Consider the following 10,610-nt stretch of genomic DNA (forward strand, 5'->3'; position numbering starts at 1 on the left):
AGATATGGATTTCTCACATTTGCAGTAGAGATTTAGAAGTAGATCAGATCCTTAGATTTCCAAATCAGCTACAACAGTGGAAAAAACAATCGGATTTTCAAATCTGTTATGCAAGACATTATTTGGAAATCAATATTTGTGGCAATTACCTTCACCCTCGCTGCTCCTGGACCTTGCCTCTCTCTCTCTCTCTCACACACACACACACACACACACACACACAACATGAGCATTAGGATGATTGATGTATTTTTGTTCCAAAACTCAAACTCAAATCCAAATACAAAAAATGAGGTATCCAAACGGGGCATTGGGGATTCAGAATCCCATGCGAATAAGTCCCCTAACAACAATATAAACTATATAGATTTATCTACAAAATTACATACAATTGGATTCCATTTTAAAATTTCTACTAAATTATTAAAAGACCAAAATGGAACTTAAGAAAATTAATCATTCCACCATTTATAAAGAAAATGCTTTTCACTGCTATTTCAAAAGGTTGAACTGTAGTAACACCTGTACTTGTTTCAAAACACGGATTTGTTTCAAAGTAAATTTTTATGCTGTCAAAACGTATGGACTTGTTTGTGGAATATGATGGTCACAGTGTTTTAACTTTTAAAACACGGATGTGGGCCAAAACGAGACCGAAGTAAATCTTAATCCACTCAACAGGGTGCGATTGGGTACTCGATTTATGTGGACGAATAGTAGGTTGACATGGTCATAACTCAAGTGAGTTAATTAATTTTATACAGTAAAATGTAGGGCTGCAACTCGGGTCGGGCGGGTCGGGTTCTGGAGAACCCAACCCTACCCGAGAAATATCTCGGGTCGGGTCGGGTTGGGTTTTTTTCCGGAAAACCCACGATTCCCAAACCCGGCCCTACCCATGATAAATCTCGGGTCGGGTTTTTTCACGTTGACGCAATTTTTTAAGGAAAATTCTTATTTGGCAAGGCAACTCAACTCATAGAAGCAGAAATTACACTCACATTACACTTGAATCAAACAATGATGTAATTACACTCACATTACACTTGAATCAAACAATGTTGTAATCAAACAATGTTGTAATTACAATCAAACAATGCTTAATCAAACACTTGAATCAACTCAATTCATAGAAGCAGAAATTACACTCACATACAATAACAGTGGGTGCGTGGGTTTTCACTTTTAACTTTTAACTAACAATAGAAAAAAATGTACAAACTATAACTTATGTAACTCGGGTCGGGTCGGGTCGGGCCCCCTCAAACCCGGCTCGACCCGAGATTCATGCGGGCTTTTGAATGTTCAACCCGGCTCGACCTGAAACCCATGAAACTTGAACCCAACCCAGGCTATTTTCGGGTCGGGTCGATGCGGGTCGGGTAAAACCTGGCTCGAGTTGCAGCCCTAGTAAAATGTAGACTCGGACAAGAACATGACCATGGTAAAAAGAAGTCGACTTGAGCGAGTCAACGATGACAGGGAGAAGTTTTGCAACCATGTGCAGGAGTGTGTGTAAGTTAGATTGTGTGTGTGTGGACCTTAATACTTATTTTCCAAATAAATTAAAATTAAAATTTATATTTATAAATAGTACAAGTGTGATATCAACCCATGACAAATACAATATTTTCATCCTAGCCAGCCAAGATTCCATAGTATAATTACATCATATCTATCAATCAAATCCTAATCACAAACATCCCCACATAGCCAACATTCTATAGTATAATGACATCATGTCTATCTCTCAAATCCTAATCACAAACATCCCCACATAGCCAACATTCTATAGTATAATGACAGCATGTCTGTCTCTCAAATCCTAATCACAAACATCCCACATTTCATACATAACCTAATAATATGAACTCAAAAGGCCCAGCAATAGACTAATATATCCTCAAACCTCATTCACCTAATTTTGGAAGTCCTCCCTCGCCCAACTTTTGATTTCCAAAACCCATATCCAATAGAAAGCCATACTCATCTCCATCTGTAGCATTTATTTCATTGATGACTGCACTATCCATCTCTTGAGGAAACCCCAGAAAACTATAGTTCAAAACTGATAGATTTAGCTGATTATTTGGACTGGTATCCTCTGGTTGTGAGATGTTGGAGAATGTGATCATTTGCTTGTACCCATCTGGTAAGCTTTGGTCAATGGGAGGAGATGACTCCAAATTTGGAGAAGAGCAACCAATGTTTTCATGCTCAAATCCAATCCTAAATTTGGTGGAAGGCTCTCCCTTGTTTTTGTGAAAAACTCTGCATAAGACCCAATTCTCCTGTCAATGAATTATATTCAAATTAGGACGTAAGAGAGATGACATAGAGTTGAAGAAGGCAAAGTAGAGCATAAGATAGTAGGTAAATTAGTCACCCAGAGTTAGAAAAGCACATTAGAAATTATTTAAACCTTGAAAATAGACTCTCTCTCTCTCTCTCTCTCTCTCTCTCTCTCTCTCTCTCTCTCTCTCTCTCTCTCAACACACGCACACACACATACATACATGCATACATACATACATATAAACGTAGACATATATTGTTGGGTGAATTGGGATAAGTAGATCAGTTTAATAATATCAACAGTATAATTGACAAATCAAATAGCGAATACGAAGAATAAGAATTTACCGACAATAGTAGTGTATGCAATCTACAAATATGTAACCAAGATACAAAACTAAATATTATAGAAAAGAAAAGAAAATTGGAGTGGTAGAGGCACGTTACGGGTTCAATGCTACCCTTAAGATAGTTTATCGCTCCCACCACAATCGGTATGCAATCGGGTTCCTTGCGACTTATCTCTAGGATACAACACTCTTTGTCTTTGACGGTGTGGATGCACCGGCTTGGACCTGGCAAACATGATCCATGCCGAACAATTTGCCAAAAATAAAGTGAAATCTTGTAAAGATATGGAAACTTGAAACTCTAAAAACCCTAGTGTAGGAGAAGAACAATCGAGTATATATATCACATCAAGAGGAATAGTTTTCACTAGAAAAGTGTATATCTCCCACTCCTCAACGTCTCTTCCATTGAAAACCTAAAACGTTTGCCAAGAGTAAAACATAAAACTCTTAAAACCTAAAACATTTGCCAAGGGATTTGCTAGTGACCATCGCAGAAGGCATTTGCGGACGGGCTGTTGCATGAGAAAGCAGCCACATAGGCTCAGATTTTGTCTCATTCATTTCATTAATTCATCTCAGGTGGCTGCTCTCTCATGTAACAACCTGCCCGCACAATGCCTTCTGCGATAGTCCCTCCCTAGCAAAACTTTCAAACAGTAAGGCAATGCAAAACTTACAAAACAGTAAACAAGGTTTAAAAGCTTATATAAAGAAATACATAATGCATTGCAGAACGTTTGTAATTTTATTAACATAAAGGCAAAAACTTTTTGACATTAAGGGCATGTTTGGCTACCATGAATTTGTTTTCCGGGAATCTTAACATACACAAAGGTGAGGAAGGGTGGGAGAGGGATTTATTTTCCTGGAATACGAGAGGGACTCAGTCAGGAGAGCATAAGAAAAGCCTGAAAAATCAGGAAACAAAAAACTCCACTCAAAATATGATTCACTTTTTCCTGGTTTTTTAGTCACTTCTCACCCCCTACTCAATCATGCCCTCTCAAGTCTCTCCTTTTCCCACCCGCCTTGTCCTCTCTCACCACTTGAGAAACTAATTTATCTATCGTGAAAAAAAATTCATGGTTGCCATACATGGCTAAAATGATTAAAAATTCCAACATATATGGACTAAAATGCTTTAGTGAATTATCAAAATGCTTTAGGGCACGTTTGGCTACCATGATGAAAAATCGGTGTCTCGTAGTGGAGATGAGGGTGAAGTGGCTAAAAATCATGAAACAAAAAACAGGAAACTAGTGTCTCCGGAGACAAGGAGTGGCAAAAAATCTGGAAACAGTCGATAGGATTTTGAGTAGAGTTTTTTATTTCTGGATTTTTAGCCACTTCTACCACTTGGAGACACTAGTTTCCTGTATTGCGTTCCTATTTTTAGCCACCTCACCCTCATCTCCACTTGGGGACACCCATTTATCCTCAAAATCAATTCATGTTAGCCAAACGTGCCATTAGTATGAATTATCAAATGCTATAAGCTTAAAGGAAATGGAATAATAACGTGTGGCTTTGTGTGCACATGTGAGGGTAGGGGTGCAACCTTAGGAGGCATGTGTGGGCTCTCTAGCCGGAACTCATGCATAACCCAATCGGTCTTGATTCCATTGGGAGCTCTTTCACGGTAAAAAACTAAAGTCTTTCGCTTCCCAATTATTGCTTGTGTAGTAGGATCAAACACTGGTCTATCTTTTCCCGTGGCTTTCCAGTATCCAGCTGTTGTAGCCCGATTTGCACGCAAACCATTGTTGTATTTCCGGTCCCGAAAGCTGAAGAAGTACCACTCATTGGCCCCAAGCTTAGCCACATCTGAGATTATAAAACATAACTCCATAAATTGAATGGATATTTTCTATCAAAATATTAGACATAGTAATGCTTATTCTCTCTATACATGTGTGTTAAAGTTAAATTTGTATTACTAATACATGCTAATTTCTTTCGAAGTTTTAGTAATACATGCTAATTTTCTCTACATCTAGTTACTGAATGCAAAATCATCTTTGATCCTCTTTTATCAGTTTTTTTCTCTGTTTTCTTCTTCTATGAATCTTTCACTGTTAAAGCCTTTTAAGGCATGGAGCCATTAACTTCATAAACAGAGTCTGTAAGTTACAGCACCCATATCAATTCCTCCTAGCCTAAGGACTTAACACTTTCCACTCCATGTTCCCCACCCAAAGGTGAGGTGGCAAGAGGGTTTGGGTCAAGTGTCCCTAGACAGAAGACATTTAAGTTGGTGTCCTTCAAATCCTTTTTTCTAGATGGAACTTGTCTTGGCTATCTATATATTTTATTTATTGGTTGTAAATTAGCTGAGGCCAAGGTGCCTCCATAGCCTTAGTTACAGCTAAATAGAAGGCTTTCTCAAGGATGATGACAAACATTTTAAGATGAAATATCTCATTTTTTGAAAAAACCAAAGTACCACAGCCTTGAGGAAATTTCAAGGGATCCAAAGCCCTAGGTACTTAAGAAAACTCCTAATTTGAAGATAATATACACTATTAGTCATGATTAATGACAATTCTGAGCTTAAAATGACTAAGCGTTTTCTTATATTTTATAATTTCCAATCAAACTAATAAATTGGACTAACAAGTGTGTTTCTGCAACATGAAAGCAATTATGGTTTTTGATGATTGATGAAAAATATGAGATTTTTTCATATAGAGAAAGTAAAATAAGTATTGAAGAAAGGGAAATGTTATCAGCACTACTGAATTTTGATGACCCTCATCACCTTATATTAAAAGTATGGTATGGCCCGCACCATAGGATGATCCAAACCGTCCATTAGATGGGCCAAAGCCTAAATAGGTTGTGCCCCAAAAATAATTTCCATAGGTTGATCGTAACCCTCTGATCTATAGAGGGTTAGGATCAACACTCTAACATTCAGATCGGAGGGTTAGGATCAACCTATGGAAATGATTTTTGGGGCACAACATATTTAGGCTGTGGCCCATCTAATGGACCGTTTGGATCATCCTATGGTGCGGGCCATACCGTACGTTTAATAAAATGAGGAGTGCCCTCATCAAAATACAGTAGTGCTGATAACATTTCCCTAAAGAAAACGTCTACAATTAATGTTTTTAAAAATATGAGATTGCATTATCTACAGATAATATATCAAAGGGAGATCATATTACACTCCATTGAAATTGAAAGAGTGAATGAAAGTGTTTCAAACTAAAACAAATATCTGCTCCTTAAAAAAAAAATTTGGATAAATTAAGCTTGGTTATCTCTAATGTACAAAATTATGCTGCAAGGGATCAAGTTTTGGAGAACCCACATAAAGTTTTAGAGTTACTTATTTCTTCAAAAACAATTAAGCATGATTAGATACCCAAGGGCCTTGAAGCTAAGGTCATAAGTTCAGTTCCAGTTCACCCACCAAAAAAATGAAAATTAGACCACCAAATATTTCTAATGAGAGTGAGAGGACATGAATTGGAAAAAAGAATAATTGGACCATGCAAGAGTCATTCACCTGGTAGCTGCCAAGGCTCACACTTGTGCAAGTCTACCTCCACCAAAGTTCCATTTAAGGGTTTCTGATCGGTAACCTTTCTGTAAAGATAATGGCAGACCAGCTCTTCATCACTTGGGTAGAACCTAAACCCTGGTGGGAGTGTAGCCTCTATGTCTCTTAAACCCATATTTGTCTTGGATAGAGGCAGTGAGACGCAAAAGAGATTGCTGGATTTGGTTCAGATTCTAAATAATCTAGATAGGAATGGTCCAAGATTGACAAGAATGGTTTGGCCTATAAAAAAGTTTAAACTCCATAGTTTGAGATTGAAACTGCTTATTATATATATAAGAAAATGGACCGAATGCCAGTTGGCTAATGATTGAGGCCTTGTTTTTCATTTCATACCTATTTTTCAAATTTGCGGATCAGAATACCTGAAATGCTTAGGAAATGCTTAGGTAATAAGCTTAGAAAAAAAACATATAACTTAACTTATGTAATAAGCTTCAAGAAAACCCATACCCACAAGAAATCTTCTTTTCTCACTAATCTCATCTTGGGATTTGCTACATATAGTTAAAATGTAGGCAATTCATGACCGTATTTTTGGTTAATGTATTTATAATGTAATTTACTTGGAAACACTCACCTTCAAGGTGTCATTATGAATTTGACATGTATCCCTTATGATTTTATTGTACGTCACAGCATCTAGAGGTGCCGTTTGAGGATATACCATCTTGGCTATCATTAATAGGATTTTTAAGAATAGGCAAACAAAAAAATAGAAAAATTCCATCTTTTTAGGCCATGTTTGGCATCCATGAAAAATTATTCCTTGGGATATTGGTGGGTGTAATTATGCTAGAGGGGAAAGAATGCAATGATATATGAGAACTGATTCCTTTGAAAGAGTTATAATGGTTAGGAAGAAAATAAAAAACAAATAATGGAGCTTATGTTTCACCATGTGGTGACAAATGCTTAAACTTCACCCACAAATGAAATGAAAAGTAAAAAACATAACCCTATAATTTCCACCCAAAAAAATTAGAAACTAAGAATTCCTCAAAAGGTAAGGATATTTTGGTCTTCTTACACCCACACCACAGGTTGGTGGCCTTCACTCGTGTCTAGTGTCACGGGCCTATTGTTTTAGCAGCGGAATAGCCCGTGCGGCGCCCCAGCATGCGCGAATGCTAAGGCAAGCTTTCAACCGTACAAGGCTCTAAAGGCCCTACACGCCAACACCTCTTGATGCTTCGTATGTGCACACAATCTCTAAGCTGTTCAACAGGCTACTTAGCTTAGATCTTGACATGCATTCCTAGATACTTCGCTCACGGCTACCAAACCTTTCATCAAGTTACTGAACTTGGCCATGCTGTGCCCAACTTTGAACCCACCCTCGTGATCAGCCAGCATCACGGGTACATCAAACATTAGGCCTTGAAGCCCAATGCAAAGTCCATTCAGTATAAGGCATAATGATGCCACGTACAAATCCGCCAAGCACAAAGGCTTGGTCATCCAAGAAGCAAGGTGCCACATGTACTGATTCGCAAGGTGTACACCTCGCGAGGGCAACCGAGGTCACCCCTACACGAACTCATGGAAGACCTAGAGATTGGCCTACTCACAAGACGTACCACGGTGCAGAAGGCAAATAGTATAGCAAGCCTCCTGCACCGGTCCGTACACGCAATGCATGTGGGAACCAACACAACATGCATTGTCTTTAGCCCCCGTCCTCGACCAAAGAAATTGGAGCATCCATGTGGATAACTCGCAATCTGCACCCAAAGCTCCCTTATGATACGCACATGAGCTGTAGTATGATTTCCTTCTGTGTGCCTTACATGCACAAGCAAGTCCCCTTGCAACCCATAATCAAACCACCAAGGTTCTGGCCTACACCTGCTAGGCCTATTGGGGGAGGAGTCAGCATGTCACGGGGCCAACTCCTAGCTCTTGATGAGTTTTTCCAACCAAACTCTCTCAACTAGGAGTGCCCACCAAAAGTTCTATAGAGACTACGCCTTAAGAATTCACTAGACATTGATGGCCCAAGATGCCAACTGTGTCTCAGTGACACGGAGCGCGCTGTGAAGATTGGGTTGCCCCCAACTGCTTCCTTGTGAAACTAGGTTCACGAAGAAGCAAGTTTAACTTGTCTTAAATAGACGAAAATGCCCCTAAAAATAACATGCATTGCCAAGAAAAATCAGCAAGGGCAATTTTGACAATTTACTATGAGTGAACTATAAGCCTTTTGTGGCCCTTTGATGAGCTTCCCTGGTATGGACGTGAACTTTCTCTTCATGTATCAAATCATGACTATCAAAAGCACGTACAAATGTCAATAATTGCAATATATGATTGTGAATTTTAGGGTCTCTCTTTGTAGGGTATAATGTTAGGTGTAGAGTGGTAAGAAGAGTCACGGCTTTATATTCCTCCCTTCACCAAACATTTTTCATGTTTTTACCAAGTTCTCCGGAAATTCAATTTTCATGATTCCATGCTCTCTTGTTTTACCAAGATTTGTAGCGTACACCCCACATGGCTTTCTTTTATGTGCCTTCTGATCTTTGATGCTGTAGTCCTAATCATTTGTGCTCATTTCAATGGTTATAGTAATAACATTAACCTTTGCTAGATGGAAACAAAAAGCCCTTTCTCTTTTTCTTTTTTTCATATCAACTCTAAACTTGAATATTTAAGTGAAGTATTTAGAGGTCAGCTTAAGATATTGGAAATTGTGGTACCCTTGCTCTGATTAGTGGAAGCAATGGGATCCATTCATCAAGGTTCCCATATCTTGCCCCAATTGAAGTAATTGAAAAATGTGTATGATCTCCATATTCGTTGTTAAATTATTCTAAAAAAAGCAAGTGAAAGAAGAAACGAGGACTATCTTCTAAGTTGGGAATTTGGACTAAGGATGAGAAAAGGTTCATTTAGATTCTACTCTGATAATGATAATAATAATAGAAATCCTATTTCCACCCCCCCCCCCCCCCCCCCCTTTTTTTCCAGCATTATGACTCTCTTGTGTTTGTCCTTTCATAAAAAGTCAAATAAAAGGGATTGTTTGACTGTGGAAGGAGATTTTCAGACTGCGATTAGAAGGATAGATTATAGAAACCCTCATCCTTTGGAGGTTGGTGAATGCCATTGAAGAATTCAACGAGCGTTTGGAGGGTCATAATATTTTCCAACATGCCACAAGAATTTTATGTTAATTTTCTTGATGATATAGTCGTTAATTTGGTTCAGCTTCACTTAATTTTGTTTTGAGGGCAATGTTATCAGCACTACTGTATTTTGATGAGGGCACTCTCACTTTATTAAAAGTACGGATGGCTCGCACCATAGGATGATCCAAACCGTCCATTAGATGGGCCACAGCCTAAATAGGTTGTGCCCCAAAAATTATTTCCATAGGTTGATCCTAGGATCAACCCTCTACATTCAGATCGGAGGGTTAGGATCAACCCCAATTGGAAATCGGGTTGGGCTGTCGGGCAACCCGACCCTACCCGAAACCCGAATTTGGGTTTAATCTGAAGAAGTTCTGTATATTTGTGTTTTTCTTTTTCAACATTGAAATAGTCTCCATAGTCCAAAATTGACGGTTTGGATAATCCTATGCTGCGGGCCATACCGTACTTGGATAAAGTGAGGAGTGTGCTCATCAAAATATAGTAGTGCGGATAATATTTTCCTTTGTTAATTGATAGTCTCTGTTTGGTTTGGATTTTGAGAACTGATTGTGAGTTAACAATTGATTATTGGTGACTCGCTATTGGTTCTCAAAATCCAAAACAACCCGGCTTGAGTTGAGGTGGTCAACAACTGTTACCATATCAAATCGGGTCAGCTCGACCCAACGCAACCCAAATTGGGTCGGGTTGACACCCAAGTTGCACCCCTAACGATGACGAAAAAACTATTTTTCCTTATTAACTATGTGCGCGTCAAATTACAGAAATGTTGATATTACGAATGCAGGACATCTGTAAAAATATTGACGAATTCTAGGCACCTTAAGAGGAACAACAATCATCGAAACCTCTATAGATTGGAGGGCTAGGATTAGCCTATGGAAATGATTTTACGGGCACAACCTATTGATGTTGTGGTCCATCACATGGACGGTTTAGATCAACCTATTGTGTGGTTTGTACAATTTTAAATGGATAGCACGTGCATCCACGCGCATTTTTACTAGTTTATATTAAAAAGTGACTTGCTCTCTAAGGAAAATGGGAAATAAAAGACGAGAGCAACATAGTTAAATCTACCCTTTACAAAAATAAAAGAATTAAACGCATCCCTTTGTCATTTAGTCCATCACACGTGTAATTCTTGGAGGGGAAGTCACGAATGTTCGTCTCTCTTTCATCGTTATCACATTCTCATTGAAAATGACATTCTCTGACGTCGAGCTTTCCTTCATT

The 10,610-nt window shown here is 38.6% G+C and overlaps 1 pseudogene; it reads right to left on the reverse strand.

Moving 5' to 3' along the window:
• Nucleotides 1–1,910: 1,910 nt before the first annotated feature.
• Nucleotides 1,911–6,340, reverse strand: LOC143891228 (NAC domain-containing protein 21/22 pseudogene; annotated as a pseudogene).
• Nucleotides 6,341–10,610: the final 4,270 nt, after the last annotated feature.

This window comes from Tasmannia lanceolata, unplaced genomic scaffold, assembly GCF_043159265.1.
Source record: "Tasmannia lanceolata isolate RefF3 unplaced genomic scaffold, GAP_Taslan_0.1 ptg000013l, whole genome shotgun sequence".
In the NCBI taxonomy this organism is placed as follows: domain Eukaryota; kingdom Viridiplantae; phylum Streptophyta; class Magnoliopsida; order Canellales; family Winteraceae; genus Tasmannia; species Tasmannia lanceolata.